Source organism: Panthera uncia (genome assembly GCF_023721935.1).
Source record: "Panthera uncia isolate 11264 chromosome A1 unlocalized genomic scaffold, Puncia_PCG_1.0 HiC_scaffold_17, whole genome shotgun sequence".
Taxonomy (NCBI): Eukaryota; Metazoa; Chordata; class Mammalia; order Carnivora; family Felidae; genus Panthera; species Panthera uncia.
In genome coordinates this window covers 77,847,173-77,866,261 of record NW_026057577.1, presented here as the reverse complement: position 1 = coordinate 77,866,261, position 19,089 = coordinate 77,847,173, and positions in this window count along the sequence as shown.

The following is a 19,089-nucleotide window of genomic DNA, read 5'->3' as shown; positions in this document are numbered from 1 at the left end:
TTAAGACAAGAAATCTGGCCTTGGTATTTGTCTTGATGCACACCTGAGTGGAGTCTCAAGTCAGCCAAACAGGGACACTTTGCTTTGAGGGGTTTCTGCTTTAAATTTGATTTCCAACTGCATGAATTGGATGTCCAATCTGTTACACTTTTGAAAAGCATTCATTCTGTAGTTGTCCAAGTTAGAGAAAACAGTAGAGGTTCCTGAGCAAATGTGACTTCACCATCTTTCTATGGAGCACTGTATGATGCTTCATACTAAGACCTTTTCAGATTTTAACTTAGTTTCTACTTACTTTCTACTTAATTTGGAAAATGTGTTTTTCTGCTCAGCAATAACATCCCAATGTTATATAAAAGTTCTGTCCTCTATCAGGTCCTATAGCTGCCAGTCAGAGCAACAGAGACTTTTTAGCCTCCCATAAGTCACGCAGGTGAGCTATCGTGTCCTTATAACCCAAGTTACAAGCAGAGGGAGAGGCTCCTAGTGATCATCAGTTTTCTCTTCTATGGCCACAAGATGGCAATGTGATGATTTAAATTCAAAAGTTATTGAGCTTTATTTTATTGACTTTAGAGGACTTTAAAGACCATGGAATCCACTTGAAGCAAATACTTAAGATGAACTGGAAACTGTATCCCACAATATATTTAGTGTTTTTTCCATGGTTCAGTAGTTTGTTCTATGGTCAGAATGATGCAGGCCTGGGCAATGTATGATTCCATAACCACACATTTTGCTTTCTTTTCTCCTCTAACATACTTGAGTGTAATGGTTGATGCAAGCTCATGGATTCGGCCTTTACACAGTAACGAGGCAGTTTCAAATGACATTGACTGGCACTGGAGGACAATAGCAGACACTTTGATTTTATTTTTCTTTCTCTGAAATGAAGACAGAGTAAATTCCATCAAGGAGTTAGCTTTTGTAGGGCAATAAATCTTGTTCTTTTATAACTAAGTCATTTAACAATTCATCAAAAGCACATTGTTTTTCTCAGTGAGAGAATATATGGTGAACTTTACTTTATGAAAAATTTATTTTTTAGGTGTTTGAATCTATATTGTAGAATGTAGGATTCATTGTAGAAAAATATTTAATGTATTTAGGATCATACAATTTGAAATATGCAGGTATGTGTTTATTTTTAATTTTTAAAAAGTTTATTTATGTTGAGAGAGAGAGAGCAAGCAGGGGAGGGGCAGAGAGAGAGGGGGAGAGAGAGAATACCAAGCAGGCTCCACACTGCCAGAGTGTGTATATGTGTGATATGTATATATATGCATGCATGTATGTGTGTGTGTGTGTGTGTGTGTGTGTGTATACACACATATTTAGCAACTACCTAATAGAAAGTTTGTAAAGATTAAGGAAGTAATCCATGTAGAACACTTGGTATAGTCCTTGACACACAGACATCATGCAACAATTGTTACTGTAACACTATTATTTTTTGTTGTAATACTCATGGTTGTTGTTACATTGAGAGTTATCCATGGGAACCAGTTATCTTGGTCCTGTCACAAAGCCACAGATAAAATTTTGTGTCCAACTATCTGTTTTGGAAATGCAGACAATAGCTAATTCATGTTGACTAAAACTTTAAGAAGTGTTTTATATGCATAATGTCTCTTCCCTCCCTCATTCTCCCTTAAAATGCCCAAATTGCCTTTTCACAAATCAGAATGGAGCTCAACTCTTTCCCCTACTGTCAGTAGTTACTGAGTACAATCTATTTTTACCACTTTAACCAATGCTCAGTTATGGTTATCTTTGACGGAACTCAAGAGTAGAGAAGCAGGAGTGAATTCCTTTACTGTTACTCATAATTACCTTAGTGGGCTGGATGTTTCCTCTCCCTGCAACTCTAGCCTTCAGGGCCAGATGTCCTTGTCCCCATAGTGAGCACACATTTGCCTGTATCCCATTGGACTGTAATCTACATCAGCCAACTGGACGCTTTGAACTTCTTGTGTCCAGAGATTAATAGGTGAGAAGTGGAGATACCATTTCGCAGGAGTAATTGATCCTGATCATCAGGAGGAAGTAGGACTTCAATTGCACAATTGAGGCAGGGCAAGATAAACTATTTAGGTATCCCTTAGGTCTTCCTTCTTAGGGAGTGAATTGTATCCCTTCCCCCCAGGTTTGTGTGTTGAACCCTTAATGCCTAATATGACTACACTTGGAGATAGAGTACTCAAAGAGGTAATTAAGATTAAGTGAGGTCCTAAGAGGAGCCCTGATACAATAAGACTGGTATCCTTGGAAGAGGAAGAGCTATGCTACCAGAGAATATGCTCTCTCTGCATGTGTAAAGGAGAAAGGCCATGTGAAGGTTTGGTGAGGAGGCAGCCATCTGCACACCAGGAAGAAGAAAGGCCTACTCGAAGAATGGACTCTAATGGACATTGGTCTTAGACTTCCAGCCTTCAGAACTATTATTCAAACTTGGTCTGTGGTATTCTATTATGGAAGGCTGAACAGACTAATACATTCCTGTTGCCCATTTTTTACTGTAAATGAACAGTAATAGCAATTCTAGCTTGAAAACAGCACAGTGACATGGGGTCCAGTCCTCTCTGGAATGAGGGTTTGGGTCATGTCACCAGATATGCCCTGGAGACCAGCAGAGTTGGCAGCTGCAAGGGGAGTCTAGTATAGGTAATGAAGGAAGGTGATATTGGTATTGATGGTGGGTTGGGCAGCTATTTCTACTAACCTTCGTATTTTTATTTTACGTTTCTCCACAAAATTGAGGCTTAACTAGATTCCAGAGGATGCTGTTTCCTGGGCATACATGCAGAGATGGAGCTTGGTGGTACAAAGGGGGTCCACATAGACAGGAATATGTGCCACTCAGATCTTTCTTGAAGGAAAGACTTACTATCCAGGTGCTGAAGCAAATAGTCTTCACCTGTTGAGTGATTGTCTCAATCACATAGCAATCTCACCTAAAGTCATGCCCTTCCAGGGTCAGTTCACATCTAATGAGTGAAGGAGGCAGAAGTATAAGGCTCACTTATTTTGTTCCAAATCGGGACAATGCCGAAGGATCACTTTAGCTCCAGATGATTCTTGGGTCTGGTGAGCCTGTAAAACCTGTATGGCTTTGGCCTCTTCCTCTGCTCAATTCTAATTCTTTATCTTCCCTTCCACAATTGTTGATCCTGGCGGTGCTCCTTCCAAAACATCTTGTATGCTGAACTCTGTCTTAGAGTTTGCTTTCTGGAGAACTTAATCTATAACACTAACAATTGGGGTAATTGTATTAAAATTGGGAATATTTAAAGCTTCTGATTTCCATTTGGGACCCAGTCATTAATTTGACGGCAAAATGCAAAGCTACACTCAACATTCTTATAGTGAACAGCTGCCTTTTGACTTAAGTGTGTGTGAGTTGGCTTGTAACCAAGAGTGTCCTAAGTGTAATCAATAGATGAGGGGTTTATGCATGAAAATATGCAGCTGTTTTATTGAAGTTTTCACTGACAGGGACTTATCACTGTGACACCTTGTTTCCTTAGACAGTTATAAATGTTGAAGGCAGATGGAAAAAGGCTAGTATAATAGAGATGAGAAACATTGTATTTTCCTTCTGTGGGTGATAGATAACCAGGTATAATCTTACAATCTTTGTTCTAAAATTGTGTCAAACTGACAGTCATTGTAATTGATATTAAAGGGGACCAAAACAAATGGGACAAGCTGTGTGTGATCTATTTGAGATTAGACAACTATTCTAGTAGACAGTCTATAATTCTGTAATTATGTTCTGCAAGATCTGTGAAATAGCAACAACCAAAAGCATGGTGTTTAGCTTGCACATCACGATAAGAACAACACAATAAGTGTGTCCTACTCTGTTGATTAATTGCTTTTCAGAACAGTTCCTATCATGTGATTTTTTTGTGGGGGAGGGGTGTATCAAATCTATGTATTCCATTGGGCATCCCCTTGGATGAGCTGTGTTCCTCCACTGAAACAGGTACTTAGAGAGGGAAAAAAGAAAAAAAAGGAAATAAGTTTGAAATATACAAATAGAAGAATAACCCTTTTAAAAAGTTGAACTGTACTTTATATTGCAAATTATTAAATAATAAATTTAAACATTCAACGGAGTTTTTACTTCTAGTTTTAGTATAGTAACTTACATCTGGATTAATGGGATTTTGTGATCCAAAAGACATTTTAAAGTTATTCTTTTTTTTTTAAAAAATTTTTTTTTTAACATTTATTTATTTTTGAGACAGAGAGAGACAGAGCATGAACAGGGGAGGGGCAGAGAGAGAGGGAGACACAGAATCTGAAACAGGCTCCGGGCTCTGAGCTGTCAGCACAGAGCCCGACGCGGGGCTCGAACTCACGGACCGCGAGATCATGACCTGAGCCGAAGTCGGAAGCTTAACCGACCAAGCCACCCAGGCGCCCCTAAAGTTATTCTTTTAGTCCTTTGCCAACCTTAGTTTTTCTTTTTTTTAATGCCATTTTAATTTGATTTTTTATTTTAGGGAGAGAGCACATGTGCGCACTGGCTCCTGAGCAGAGGGGGAAGGGCAGAGAGGGAAAGAGAGAGAATCCTAAGCAGGCTTGTACTCAGCACTGAGCCCAACCTAGGGCTGATCCCATGACACTGGGATCATGACCTGAGCCAGATTCAAGGCAGACACTTAACCAGCTGAGCCACCCGGGTGCCCCACCCTTTGTTTATTTCAATGGCCCACATTTTAAAGTCCCTACCCTTTCTTGCTCACTAATGTATGTACTTTTTGTTTGTTTTTATTTCCTAAGTTTAAAACAATGTCTAAATGTAATTTTGGACATTTGCTGTTTTACATAGTAGCATTGTATCCTGGAACAAGGTTTTGAGGGTTGACATTAATGATTTGATAAGTCTAAAGAGGATAGTAGAAACTAGAGATAGCACATTATTTGTGGTACATTGAAGAGTTTGGACTTGACCTACTAGACTGTGAGTAGCTTAGAAGCTGCAGGGGTAAAGTATGCATTTTTAGAGAAATCACCCTCACAACTTTACAGAGAATGAATTATAGGAGATCTAAAATCAAAACAGAGAAAGCAGTCAATACTGTTTTTAGAGTCCAGGTGAAATGTTGGAGGGAAGATTTAAGACAGAGGCTCACTGCAATTAGTCTAAGTGCTGCTCCCCCCGCCCTCCCAGGTAATAACCAAAAGGGGGAATACAAAAGCAGATAAGCCTTTCCATTGTTAATTTTAAATGTAAACCCTGTAGGCAGGTTTCTTCCTTCTTTCCTCCCTCCCTAGCTCCTTTTCTACCTTCCTTTCTGGAATTAAATAATTACTATGTGCCCTTGTTATGCATTATTCCCACAACTTAGTGTATGGTGGGGAATGAAGCAGGTGTAATGGTGACCCTCATGTCTGTTAGTCAAGGTTCCAGCAGGAAACTGTGACACACTCCAAATGGCATGATTTAAGAATGGTTTAATAAAAACAATATTTTAAAAAGTGGTAGAAAGTTGTGGCATGGAGTGAGTAACAGCTGTTACCACTCTTGACTTGGAGAAACAGGGAAAGGGAGGGCTTCTGCAACCTGGAAGAAGACTGCTTTGTGGAAGGGAGCCACCTTGAGTGAAACCGTGACCTTCATTTGGGTTGAAGGGTGCTGCCAATCCATGCTGATTTCTCAGAGAGGGAGCTGGAGAATAAATATCCCAACTATGCTTCTAGCATTCTGCCCTATCCTTCCCTCCAGCACCCCGCTGGGCACACTGTTGGCCCAACCAAACAAAAGGGCAAAAAGCATGGAGGGGAGGGGTATGATGTTTTCTATTCAGGTCCTCATCCTAGACCAAACAGACACAGTGCAGAAGTTTGGAGAGTTAACTGGCAGGAGCATATAAGAAATATAGAGAATGCCAGGAAACTCACAAGCATTTCTCTGTATGTGTGTGCATGTGTTTAGCCTTTCTAGACCATATCTAATGTTTGTTTCTACTGGGTTTTACCCATAAGAAACAGTGTGAGAGAAAGATTACTATAGTATGGTTTTCCCTGTGTCCCTTCTGCCTTGGAAGCAGCCCTGAACCACACCCCTTCTTATAAGACATTCTTCTCGTTGAAGTAGGCAGGTATGTTATAAACAGAATATACAAAGCTAAGTATTTGTTAAGTGTGTATTATTTGATGTAGTATACAAATTGCATTTATGTATTTACCTGGTTCTGTGGAGTCTGGCACTCCAGGCAAACTCGAGCATGTGTAAAGCATTTAAGTAGAAAACAATTGTATGCATAGACTTTGCTTCCTCTTGTTGTGGTCTTTGTTTGCCCATGTGTGAATTATTTGGCATTTCACCTTGTACAATGTTTTGGACCTGCAATTATAAAAAGCTTCAGTGTCAGGTCAGTAAAATCCACTGCCTTCTATTTTTTTCCCTATATAAATAGAAGTTGACAGTAGGAAATTTTGTCACTGGCAATTTCAAATTCATTATTCTGAATACAACTGGCATTCAAGTTGTTGGCTGGTCAGTTAGAAAATAAGCAAATTTAGGTAAGGGGAATTTGTGATTGTGTATTTACATTTAATATTGTGAAAAAAGAAACTTCTTGACATTGCTGGTGTTTTCATTATCCTGGAAGGATAGATCTAGATCGTAAAGACCTGAATACTTCAAGATTCTTTCCAGATGCCTTACAGGCGGACATTAATAAAATACTTCCAAAGAAAAGAAAGGAGGCTGACTCTTTTCAGGTATGTATTTATTTACTGCAATGGTATATTTGAGAATGAACATTTTTTACTCCTTTAGAATATACTGGTGTTTTGGGAAGTATCAGTCTTTTATTTTTAGTATACTTTATTTACAAGAGAGAATCATTGACAAACAAATGTTAGTCAAGAACTACCATGAAGTTTAAAAATAAGAAAGAAACTGGAATCAGGTGGCACGATGCAAAAGATCTGCTTTGTCCTTTACTCTTTCTGTCAAAGATAGTAATTTACCATATATTTTATGATATTTATCATAAAAATTTATCACTTCATGGCTTCAACCACTTCATGGTTCACTTCATGAACCTGAGATTAAGATCAGAGCTGATATCAAGAGGCAGATGCTTAACTGACTGAACCACCTAGGCACTCCAAAGATAGTAATTTAAAAGCAATATGGTAACCTGTTTGGGCAAAGAGAATCCAAAAGTAGGTTGTATTGCATACTTCAGCGAGCATCAATTGAGCATGGGTGAATCACAAGACTGCAGGTCAACTGTGATAGCCTATCTCTAGAAAAAGTGAAAGGCCAAAGTTCTCATAGAACCTTCAAAGAACTTTACCTCTCCCACACAAAAAGCCCATATTTTTTTACCTGCCATTTGGAAGGACATTGGAGGTCATCCAGTATGAGTCAGGAAGAGAGAAGTGCAAATATAAATTTTACCTGGTTTCTCTAAGTTTCTCAATGGCTCTAGAAAAGCCAGAAAATAGCTGGGAAAGAAAGAAGTCAAGTGGGAGTGAAAGATCAGAGTGTACTTCTCCCACCAGAGATCTGAACAATAGTTTAGGATTGTGCAAGAGGAGGAAAGCTTTGGCTTGAAAGAGAGATTAAAGTTTTAACTTAGAACAGATGAAGTTGCTTAGTACCTGAACATGAATCTTAGTTGCTGAGCCTGGATTTTGATACCTTAGAATGACTCATGGGAGTCATGGGATACAGAAGTCATGGGATATGGAAATGGAAACAGATAAAACGGTGTGTGGTTGAAGGCAGCCTTTGTAGAAAAATAAACTACTTCCTAGTTTTTATAAACGTCTTATAATGGTAGCATAGGATTTTCTCCAAGTTGAATTTAAAGTCACAATAGCCTAATTCATCAGTACTATGCTTTCTGAACAATTCTATTTCTCTAGCAATGTAATAAAAAGGTTTAAATTATTTGGTTTGAACAAAATAGATCTAGTGTCCATTTTTCAACCAAAGTTAACTGAATCACAGTCTTGGTCTCCACAGAGGCTGCCTTTGAATTTTAGTGCTTAACTCCTTAACTTCCAGGAAAATTTTCATTCAGACTCACTCAGTATTGATACAGGGTATGCTTTATTCCAACTTCAAACATCAGCATCTTTGGACAAATATCCCAAATTGAGAATCTAGGAAGTTGGGAAGAAAAACAAAACAAAAGTCTGATTCCAAAAAATGAACAACTGGAGAACACAGCAGTGCAAAGGGGAAAACGTGCACATCTGGCAAGAAAGGGTTAATTTAGTGGTGAAGGATGGGTATACTGATAGACCCTAAACAGAGTTTGAAATTTCAGAAAGTTTAAAAGATAGAGTTGGACAAAAGGAGGAGTTATTTTATTCTTTTTGAGAGAAAAGGGATTGATAGGAACTAACCTGGAAAAACAAAGGGTAAATTTCATAAATTCTGTATATGTAACTTGAGAGGGTTAAAAGAAACGAAATTCTATCCTGTTCTGTGAGTTTTGTGTATGGATCTGTGTCATCCTAGATAAATTGCTGCACAATCCAAATCAACGTCCTTTCCATACTTGTGCCATTTTAAGTGTAAGTTTCTTTGCGACTCGGTAGGATGCTTGTTTTTATCTCATGATTCAAATTGAGCATTTTCTACAAAATGTGGAGGAATTCACAGTGAAGAGTTAATTGTAAACTCCCAAATAGATCTGATGAAAAACTTAGTTTAGCTAATGGAATATATTACACCAAGCTGTCAATAGAGGCATGGCTTGAATCCTACTCATCTGAGTGAGGAATGCTTCAAGACACCATGAACATGCCTTTCCATGTTGTCTTCTTCACATACGAAGTTTGAGTGCTCATGCTACTCTTTATCTTAGCCTTTTTTTAAAAAAAGATTCTTTCTTTTACTCTTTCTTTCTTTCTTTCTTTCTTTCTCTCAAGAGATAGAAAGTGAGTGGAGGAGGGGCAGAGAGAGAGGGAGACAGAGAATCCCATGCAGGTTCTGTGCTGTCATCGCAGAGCCCAACGTGGGGCTTGAACTCAAAAAAAGTGAGATCATGACTTGAGCCAAAGTCAAGAATCGGATGCTTAACCAACTGAGCCACCCAGGTACCATGACAGTTAAATCTTTCTTAGTGTGTTTTCTAATTGGCCTATCAGTAGTGGGCAGTCCTGTTGCTGGTCTGTTATCCACAGCCAATGCTGTGTTGATGGCATCATTAGTTGCATGTTCAAGGAGATGACAACATAATTTTGATATTTTTAAAAATTTCTTCAGGGGTTTTGGCTTTTTTTTTTTAAAGTTTTGTCTCTGGAGGGAGACACTATTTGTTTCAGTAGTTGGCTTAGGTAAAGCTATAAAATTTATGCCATGAGGCAAAATACAGAAAGCACTCTGAACTATTTGAGGTGTAAAATTCATAAAGTATTGCTATTTGTTCATTTAGTGTCTAGAGAGATAGCAGAGATGGGATCCCCAGACTATATTTTTCTCAGGTTATGCTTGAAAACGTTAATCTTTAATAACCCAGAGTAAAGGACAGGTAATCAGCAATTTCCTTGAACAGTAACTTATATTTGATATATATTCCTGTCTCTTCACAAGCTTTATGCAGTCCCGTAATTTTATATCTCATTATGCTCACTGGCATCTAATATAAAATGTCAATGTATAAATCAACTATGAAATTAGCCTAAATTGTGTAATAAATTGCATTACAGTTTAGAGTTTCTGAAAATCTTCATTAACCTTTTTGTAATTTACTATAAGAATAAAATGGAAACGTCTCTTCTCATTTTCATGTATCCATGTGTATACATATACAGATACATACATAGCACATTTCGTTAATCTTTTGAGGACTTTATTGCTTGGTTTTTAATGAGAAAACCATTTAGAAGATGATCTAGAGTTTTGCTTCTGCCTAGGGTATAGAAAGTTGGAAACAGGGGCACCTGGGTGGCGCAGTCAGTCAGTCTGACTCTTGGTTTTGGCTTAGGTCATGATCTCAGGGTTTCTGAGTTCAAGCTCCACATCAGGCTCTGCCCTGATGGTGTGGAGCCTGCTTGGGATTCTGTCTCTCCTTCTCTCTGGCCCACCCCCGCTTGTGCCTTCATCCTCTCTCTCTTGCTCTCTCTCTGTCTCAAATAAATTAATTGATTAAAAAAAAAAAAGAAAAGAAAGTTGGAAAGAGTGGGTCGCCCTCAACCAAGTTTAAGAGCAAGCTAAATAAAATAAAAAAAATTAGCTTTTTTTGTCACAGGACAAATTACCTGACATCTAATGTAAAACATGTCCCTCTAGAGCTATAGGACCCAAGAATAATCTTAACTGTGCATAGTACAGGAAGCTGAGATGCTGGACACATTATAGGCATATAGGAATCCACTTAAACTTTGTAGCAAATTGCCGAAGCCTGAACGTGGACAACCTTGAGGAGATAATCCCTCACTCATATTAAAGACAAAAGGTGTATTTGCATCATCTCTCAGGATCTTGTCCAGGAACCTAAGGGTGGTTGGAGGTAGTTTGGGAGACTAAAGAAAGCCTGCCTCCATGGTGGAGTCCTGAAGAAGAGAAGCCAGCACTGTGTGAAAGGCTTTAGGGGCCCTCACTACCTTAACAAATAGAAGCCTAGTTTCAGAGAGAAAAGCAGCTGAAGCTGCAGCCCCAGGGCACAAGTGAACATCCGTTTAAGACACCAAGTTAAAATATGTTGTTACTGACAGAGAGAAAGGTAATTGGCCTTTGTCAAAATTAGACAATTTTTGCTGTGAAAAAAATAACTGTTAAAGGCATGAAGTAACAAAAGAGTATGAGCAATATTTGCAAGTCACCTGCTAAAGGATTCATAACCACAAAATATAAAAAAACTCTTAAAACTCAAAAATAAGAAAATTATACAATTCTTAATAAATGGGCAAAACGCTTGAACACAAATCAGAGAAGATAAATATATAGTAAGTATGCATGTGAAAAGGTATTCAACATTATCATTAGAGAAACTGAAATTAAAACAACAGTGAGATGCTATTATGTACTTATTTGTATGGCATAAATAAAAAAACCTGACAATACTGGCTGCTGGCAATGAAGCAGAAACATAAGAAGTAATTTTCTTTGTTCTTCGTCGCTCTAAAGGTAAGTAAATGAAGCAAAAAATCACAAACTAGCAATACACTTTGGTTTTATAGGATATATGAAGGTAATAACAAAAGTACATATATGGGATATGTGTGTGTGTACATGTGTGTACCTCTATCTTCATCTTACATATGTTCCCTAGCTCTTTCCCCTGACAATGACTGGGAATAGCTTCACCTCCCTAACAATTACTAACATAGTGCCCTTGATTTCTGAACATTGTTCCACTAAAAAGGAACCAAAGTGCCATGAAGAAGTGCCATGGCTGGGTAGGAAATGCACCAGATGAGACTGGAACTTCTTTTTCAACCATAAAGTAAAGGAGTGTTCAAGAATAATGGGAATACGTTGAAAGTACATTGGAGCTATATTTGATGAGTTTCCAAAGGTCAAAACTGGAAAAAAAATTGAGACTTAATAGTAATAACAAGGATCATGACCCATTGAATGGAATGGATATCCTTATGTTCATACTGATAAAAAGCAAACTGGTAACTTGAACGTTTGATTAGGAATGGGATTTTTACAGTTTCAAAATAACTTCCAACAAAATACTTATTACAAAGGGGATAAGGTTGGCTTTTTAGTGGGGAAGACTGGTGAACAATTTTATTTTATTTTTTTTTAAGTGCTTGTTTATTTTTGAGAGAGAGAGAGAGAGAGTGCAGGGGAAAGGCAGAGAGAGAGAGAGAGAGAGAGAGAGAGAGAGAGAGAGAATCTGAAACAGGCTCTGCACTGACAACAGAAAACCCAGTGTAAAGCTCCAACTCACAAACTGTGAGATCAGAACCTGAGCTGAAGTTGGATGCTTAACCAACTGAGCCACCCAGTGGCTATATGTGTGTGTGTGTGTGTGTGTGTGTGTGTGTGTGTGTGTGTGTATATATATATCCCTTTTTCAGTTTTCATACCAGATTGAGTACAGAACTGTCTTCGTGAGTGAGGAAACACTCAAGCATTTGGGGAAGAATAGTATCATGTCAACCCACTCAAATAGTATAAACATTTTTGAAATGTTTAAAAGATTTTATGTTAAGTTTGAGATTGTTTTATAATAGGAAATATACTTTTGATGGTCTCGATTGTGATGTACATTCCACATATTGCTATTCTTGCTGTAATAAAGAGATGGATGCATCATATGAGGCCAGCTGAATTCGTAATTTTGGTTAAAGATTTTGCAGCAATCATTTAATGAGGAAAAAATAGATTTTATATACTAATATTTAAGGTAGTAAGTTCCCAGAAATTATGACTTACTGTATTTATATTATATTTTAGAGTAGTAAATATATTTTATGACTACAGTGGAACTATGGAATATAAGGAATTTGAATTTATTTTTCCCACAGTAAAAATTTTATAAATGATAAATTCAGTTTTAGAGGAAGAAACATCTGTATTTTTAGGCTTCATTGAATATCAATAGCCTGTCCATCTCCAAACGTCATTCACATTTAATAACTGAGGACTTGTGAAGGCAAGTAAGATAGAAAGTTTGTCTAATCCATTTATGGTCATAATAGTACTTTTTCTAAGTTATTAAAAAAATAGTTATTGGGGCACCTGAGTGGCTCAGTCAGTTAAGTGTCCAACTCTCAGTTTTAGCTCAGCTCATGGTTTCATGGTTTGTGAGTTTGAGCCCCACCTCAGACTCTGAGCTGACAGCATGGAGCCTGCTTGGATTCTCTCTCTGCCCTTTCCCTGCTCATGCTGTCTATCACAAAATAAATAGACAAACTTAAAAGAATTGTCATTTAGAGACTGAAATTATTTCATTTCCCTAGATTACATCTTCCACTTCCCTCTGATTTTTTCAAAGCTTTCAGAAACATCTGTGTTATGTAATCAAGTTAGCCTCAGGGGTGTCATACGTGTACACCTTAGCCATTGATAAAGGTTTATTGTATTACTCACTGAATCTATGAAAGAAATGATGTACTTTGGTAATTTATTTGAATCTGAAGGTACAATTTAAAATATGGATGTATCATTTTACTACATGGTGTCGAGTGTTGAACCTCTAGAAAATGAGCATTTTGAACCCTCGTTGCCCAGGCATCATATTTCCTTTTCATAGTTGTTAGAAGAAATAGCTTCCAGGAGTAAGTATCTGTGTGTGCGAATGAAAAAGAGAGAGATGGAAAAATGAAGAGAAAGAAATAGGGAGGAAGTAGAATAATTAGTTCCACTTTTGATGTGCATTTGGGGTTGGTAAGGGTCCTTTTTAAACAAACTAAGATTCCTGGATTCATAATGTAGGCATGTAATTTAAAATTGAATTATCAGTATCCCAGACAAATTTATGACTAAGGAATACTTTTAGGTGGTGTTCCAGTGCAAATATTCAGGCTGAGAGTCCTGCTTTGTACTTGTGATTCCTTAGGTACTCAACAAGCATTCCCCACAGATGCCAGCTGAGACACTGTGCTCATTGTGAACTTCAGAAGGTGCTTCACACTGGTAGCATTCAGAGCCATGGAGTATATTCCCCATTGGGCAGTGAAAATGCCCAATAGTTTTTGCATTTTGTGAAAAAACCCTACTGGAAACTAACCCTAGAAAGGCTTGAATACATTTTTATTTTTTGAGTATATCTGATATACACTCTAACATCTTATCCTGAGTATATGTGGAGGTCTGAATTGATATTTCAGTATCATACTTACCAAAATAATTCACAGCTTCCTCACGAAGAAGAAAAGCATCTATTTTTCTTACGATGAAAAAAATAAGGTCCCATGATCAAAAATCGATGATCTGTGTTGATTCCATGATTTAGAACATTAAATCTAATATGGAGTATTAGAGGATCTCATCCCTGAATGCTGAGTCTCCAAAAAATGCTTAGAACTTCAGAGTCCACAGAAATATTTAGTGGCAGAACAGAGCTAATTTCTTGAATGTTTGCAATAGCATCCTGACCAATGATTTATAAATTTAGGACATGTTCAGTTTATCAAAGACTTTTCTTGTGTCAAGACAAGTCAGGAGTTATTATTTTTTTAACATTTATTTATTTTTGAGAGACAGAAAGGAAGACAGAGCAGGAGCAGGGAAGGGGCAGAGAGAGAGAGAGAGGGAGACACAGAATCCGAAACAGGCTTCAGGCTCCAAGCTGTCAGCACAGAGCCTGACATGGCGCTTGACCTCGTGATCAAGGATCTCAGGAGCCATGAGATCATGACTTGAACAAAAGTCAGATGCTTAACTGACTGAGCCATCCAGGTGCCCCCAGGAGTTAAATTTGGAGTGAAGTTGACTGAAGCTGAAGTGTCTCATTTTAGAGGCCAGGCGCCATCTTAGACTTTATATAACTATGACTGATGTAGAGCACTGAACGTCAAGGGGGCTGAGATGCTTTGAATGGCTCAACATATTGCAGTGTAGCCCAGACTTCTTAACTAGTGTATCACCATCACAATTTTGACCATATCTGCATATCCTCCATACTCATGTTTACTCTATAATTTTTTAAGAAAATATTTTGTATTTAAAAAGATTTATTTATTTATTTTTAAATGTTTTTTAATTTATTTTTGAGGCAGAGAGAGACAGAACATGAACAGCAGAGGGGCAGAGAGAGAGGGAGACACAGAATCCAAAGCAGGCTTCAGGCTCTGAGCTGTCAGCACAGAGTCCAACGCGGGGCTTGAACTCACAGAGTGTGAGATCATGACCTGAGCTGAAGTCGGATGCTTAACCGACTGAGCCACCCAGGCACCCCTAAAAAGATTTATTTTAATGGGAGACTATATCACTATGGCACAGTGTCTGTCTCTCCCAAAAAACAGAAAATGCCTATAAACTGATAAGAAGTGATTTCATCTTTCACAGTGCAAAGCACATTTGTGTTTACTATCAAGTGGATCTGGATTACATCTTTGCTTGTTAAATGTATAATTCAAATACTTGGTTGGTGATCCTGGGTGGCCTTTTACTGTTATCATAACCTCAGTTTCATAATTTGTAAAATGGATATAATTTCACTAAACTTTTTCTGTTCTAAAAAAAAATAGTAAGTGTAATAAAATTAAAGGACAAAAGCAATATACTGGAACAAAGTAGGTAATCGGTAAATTGAAACTCTTATCATAATCATCATTTTTTAAAAGCTGTTTTCTGCAATTTTCCCCTCCCAACTGCTGAAAGCCTAGTCTTCAAGATCTAAATTTAAAAATTCTCTCACCAAGATTTCTTCTATTTTCCCTGCTGTAAATAAAAATTTATTCTAACATTTTGAAATGAAATGAAAAATATAAACATATAAGGGAAAATGAAAAATGTAAAATATTTTTGTCTTTTATTGTATGTGATTTCCTTTGGTTTTAAAGAGAAAGGATCAATAATAGAAATTCTGGATGAGGTTGTTTTGTCTCCCCCACACCCATCCCCACCCCACGCCCAAGAGAAGAGATGTTTTTATGAAACTGGTTTGTGTTTTAATTAACAGAAGGAGATTATACATTGTCATTATTTATTTTCAAGTTGTCACAATAATAACACACAAATTACAGAAGATATTTTTTATTTTTAAAGAGAGAGGGTAGAGCCTAAGGAGATTTTAACTAGGGACCTTAATAATGATCATAAAAAAGCTTCCATAAAAAGCAAAATTGTGTTTTTGCATATTTAGTTTTTGCTTGAAACGGAGTGCAGAGAACACTAAAATTTGCTAAAGTAAGTGCTTCTCCCTTTATGACCTGACCTCCCTTTATGACCTGATATACTCTGTGTCTACACAATTGGATACATTCCTATAAGGACAGCAGGAGGCTGTTAAACCTGAAGACATCAGAGTATAGCACAAACTAGAGTAATGGTAAATGGCTAATAAATGTCCTCATGCATGCATATCAAAATTCTTCCTGGTATCATTACTGTATTTTAAATAACTTTATATAACTAGTAATTTTGAGTTAGTTTAAAAATGAATCTTGATGTTTCTTATTTTAAAAATTAGTTGAAGGGCACCTGGGTGGTTCAATTGGTTAAGCATCGACTCTTGGTTTAGGCTCAGGTCATGATCTCACAATTTGTGAGCTCGAGCCCCGCATCAGGCTCTGTGCTGACATCGCAGAACCTGCTTAGTATTATCTGTCTCCTTCTCTCTCTGCTTCTCTCCTGCTGGCTGTCTCTCTCCAAAATAAACATTAAAAAATAATAAAAATTACTTGGAAGAGTAATGCCTCCAGTTTTTTAATACATCCAAACCTGGACAAATTTAAAAGATAATAATAGCTGAACAGTTTTCTTCCAAGCAAGTTAAACAAAAAAATATTTAGTATATAATTGATTCTTCTCCACAATTGAATTAAAGAGCAGTAATTACACATATAAATAGTTGTACACAATACCCTTTCTTAGCTGGTAAGATTTTCTTCTTTGAGTTTCATTTTTCTAAAAGTAAACAAAAATATAAATAATTTTCTTTCTATGATTACTGCTGGCAATGCTGTGAACTTGAAAGTTGTACCTTTCCTTTTAACTTTTGCATTGTTTTTCTATTGCTGCTATAACAAATCAGCAAAACTTTAGTGGCTCAAAATGGCACATATTTATTTCCTTACAGTTCTGTAGGTTAGAAATCCAACATCAGTCTCACTGCATTGGTATACTTTGGAGACTCTAGTGAACCTGGAAAATTCACTTTCTTGTCTTCTCCACCTTCTAGAGTCCAGCTGCATTTTGTGGTTTGTGATTCCCTTCCTCCATCTTTAAAGCCAGCAACGTCTCCTCTCTGTGACTCAACCAGAAAGGTTCTCTGAATTTTAGAATTTATATAGGAAAATACCTGGATAAACTAGAATAAACTCTCAAATTTTTTATCCTTCTTTTGTTTTTGTTTTTTTATTTTAATTATTTAATATTTAATATTTTATTATTATTATTATTTTATTTTTAAAATTTACATCCAAGTCAGTTAGCATATAGTGCAACAATGATTTCAGGAGTAGATTCCTTAATGCCCCTTACCCATTTAGCCCATCCCCTCTCCCAAAAACCCTCCAGGAAACTTGTTTTGTTCTCCATATTTGAAAGTCTCTTATGTTTGGTCCCCCCTCCCTGTTTTTATATTAGTTTTGCTTCTATTCACTTGTGTTCATCTGTTTTGAGTCTTAAAGTCCTCATATGAGTGAAGTCATATGACGTTTATCTTTCTCTGACTGACTAATTTCGCTTAGCATAATACTCTCTAGTTCCATCCACATAGTTGCAAATGACAAGATTTCATTCTTTGTGATTGCCAAGTAATACTCCATTGTGTGTGTATGTGTATATATATATATATATATATATATATATATATATACCGCATCTTCTTTTATCCATTCATCCATCTTTGGGCATTTGGGCTCTTTCCCTGCTTTGGCTATTATTGATAGTGCTGCATAAACATTGGGGTGCATGTGCCCCTTTCGAAACAGCATACCTGTATCCCATGGTTAAATGCCTAGTAATGCAATTGCTGGGTCATAGGGTAGTTCTATTTTTAATTTTTTGAAGAAACTTTATGCTGTTTTCCAGAGTGGCTGCACCAATTTGTATTCCCACCAGCAGTGCAAAAGAGATCCTCTCTCTCCACACCCTCACCAACATCTGTTGTGACCTGAGTTGTTAATGTTCGCCATTCTGACAGGTGAGGTGGTATCTCATTGTGGTTTTGATTTGTATTTCCCTGATGATGAGTGATGTTGAGCGTTTTTTCATGTGTCGGTTGGCCATCTGGATGCGTTCTTTGCAGAAGTGTCTATTAATGTCTTTTGCCCATTTCTTCACTGGATTATTTGTTTTTTGGGGTGTTGAGTTTGAACAGTTCTTTAAAGATTTTGGATACTAACCCTTTATCTGATATGTCGTTTTCAAATGTCTTCTCCCATTCCATCGGTTGCCTTTTAGTTTTGCTGATTTTTTCCTTCACTGTGCAGAAGATTTTTTTTTTATAAGGTCCTAATAGTACATTTTTGCTTTTATTTCCCTTGCCCTCAAAGACATGTTGAGTAAGAAGTTGCTGTGGCAAAGATCAAAGAGGTTTTTGCCTGCTTTCTGCTTGAGGGTTTTTGTTTTGTTTTGTTTTGTTTTTTTTGTAATATAATTTATCGACAAATTGGTTTCCATACAACACCCAGTGCTCATCCCAACAAGTGCCCACCTCAATGCCCATCACCCACTTTCTCCTCGAGGATTTTTATGGCTTCCTGTCTTACATTTAGGTCTTTCATCCATTTTGAGTTTATTATTGTGTAGGAAAGTGGTCCAGGTTCATTCTTCTGCATGTCGCTGTGCAGTTTTCCCAGCACCACTTGCTGAAGAGACTGTCTTTATTCCATTGGATATTCTTTCTTGCTTTGTCAAAGATTAGTTGGCCATATCTTTGAGGGTCCATTTCTGGGTTCTCTGTTCTGTTCCATTGATCTGAGTGTCTGTTCTTGTGCCAGTCCCGTACTGTCTTGATGATTATAGCTTTGTAATTCAGCTTGAAGTCTGGGATTATGATGCTTCTTCCTTTGGTTTTCTTTTTCCAGATTGCTTTACGAATTCAGGGTCTTTTCTGGCTCCATACAAATTTTAGGATTGTTTGTCCTAGCTCTGTGAAGAATGCTGGTGTTCTTTTGGTAGGGATTGCATTGAATATGTAGATTGCTTTGGGTAATATTGACATTTTAACAATATTTGTTCTTCCTATCCAGGAGCATGGAATCTTTTCCCAATTTTTTCTGTCTTCAATTTCTTTCATAAGCTTCTATAGTTTTCAATGTAGATTTTTCACCATTTTTGGTTAGATTTATTCCTAGGTATTTTATGGTGTTTGGTGCAGTTGTAAATGGGATTGATTCCTTGATTCCTCTTTCTGTTGCTTCATTGTTGGCGAATAGGAATGCAACCAATTTCTGTGCATTGATTTTATATCCTGCCACTTTTCTGAATTCATGGATCAGTTCCAGAAGTTTTTTGGTGGAATTTTTGGCTTTTCC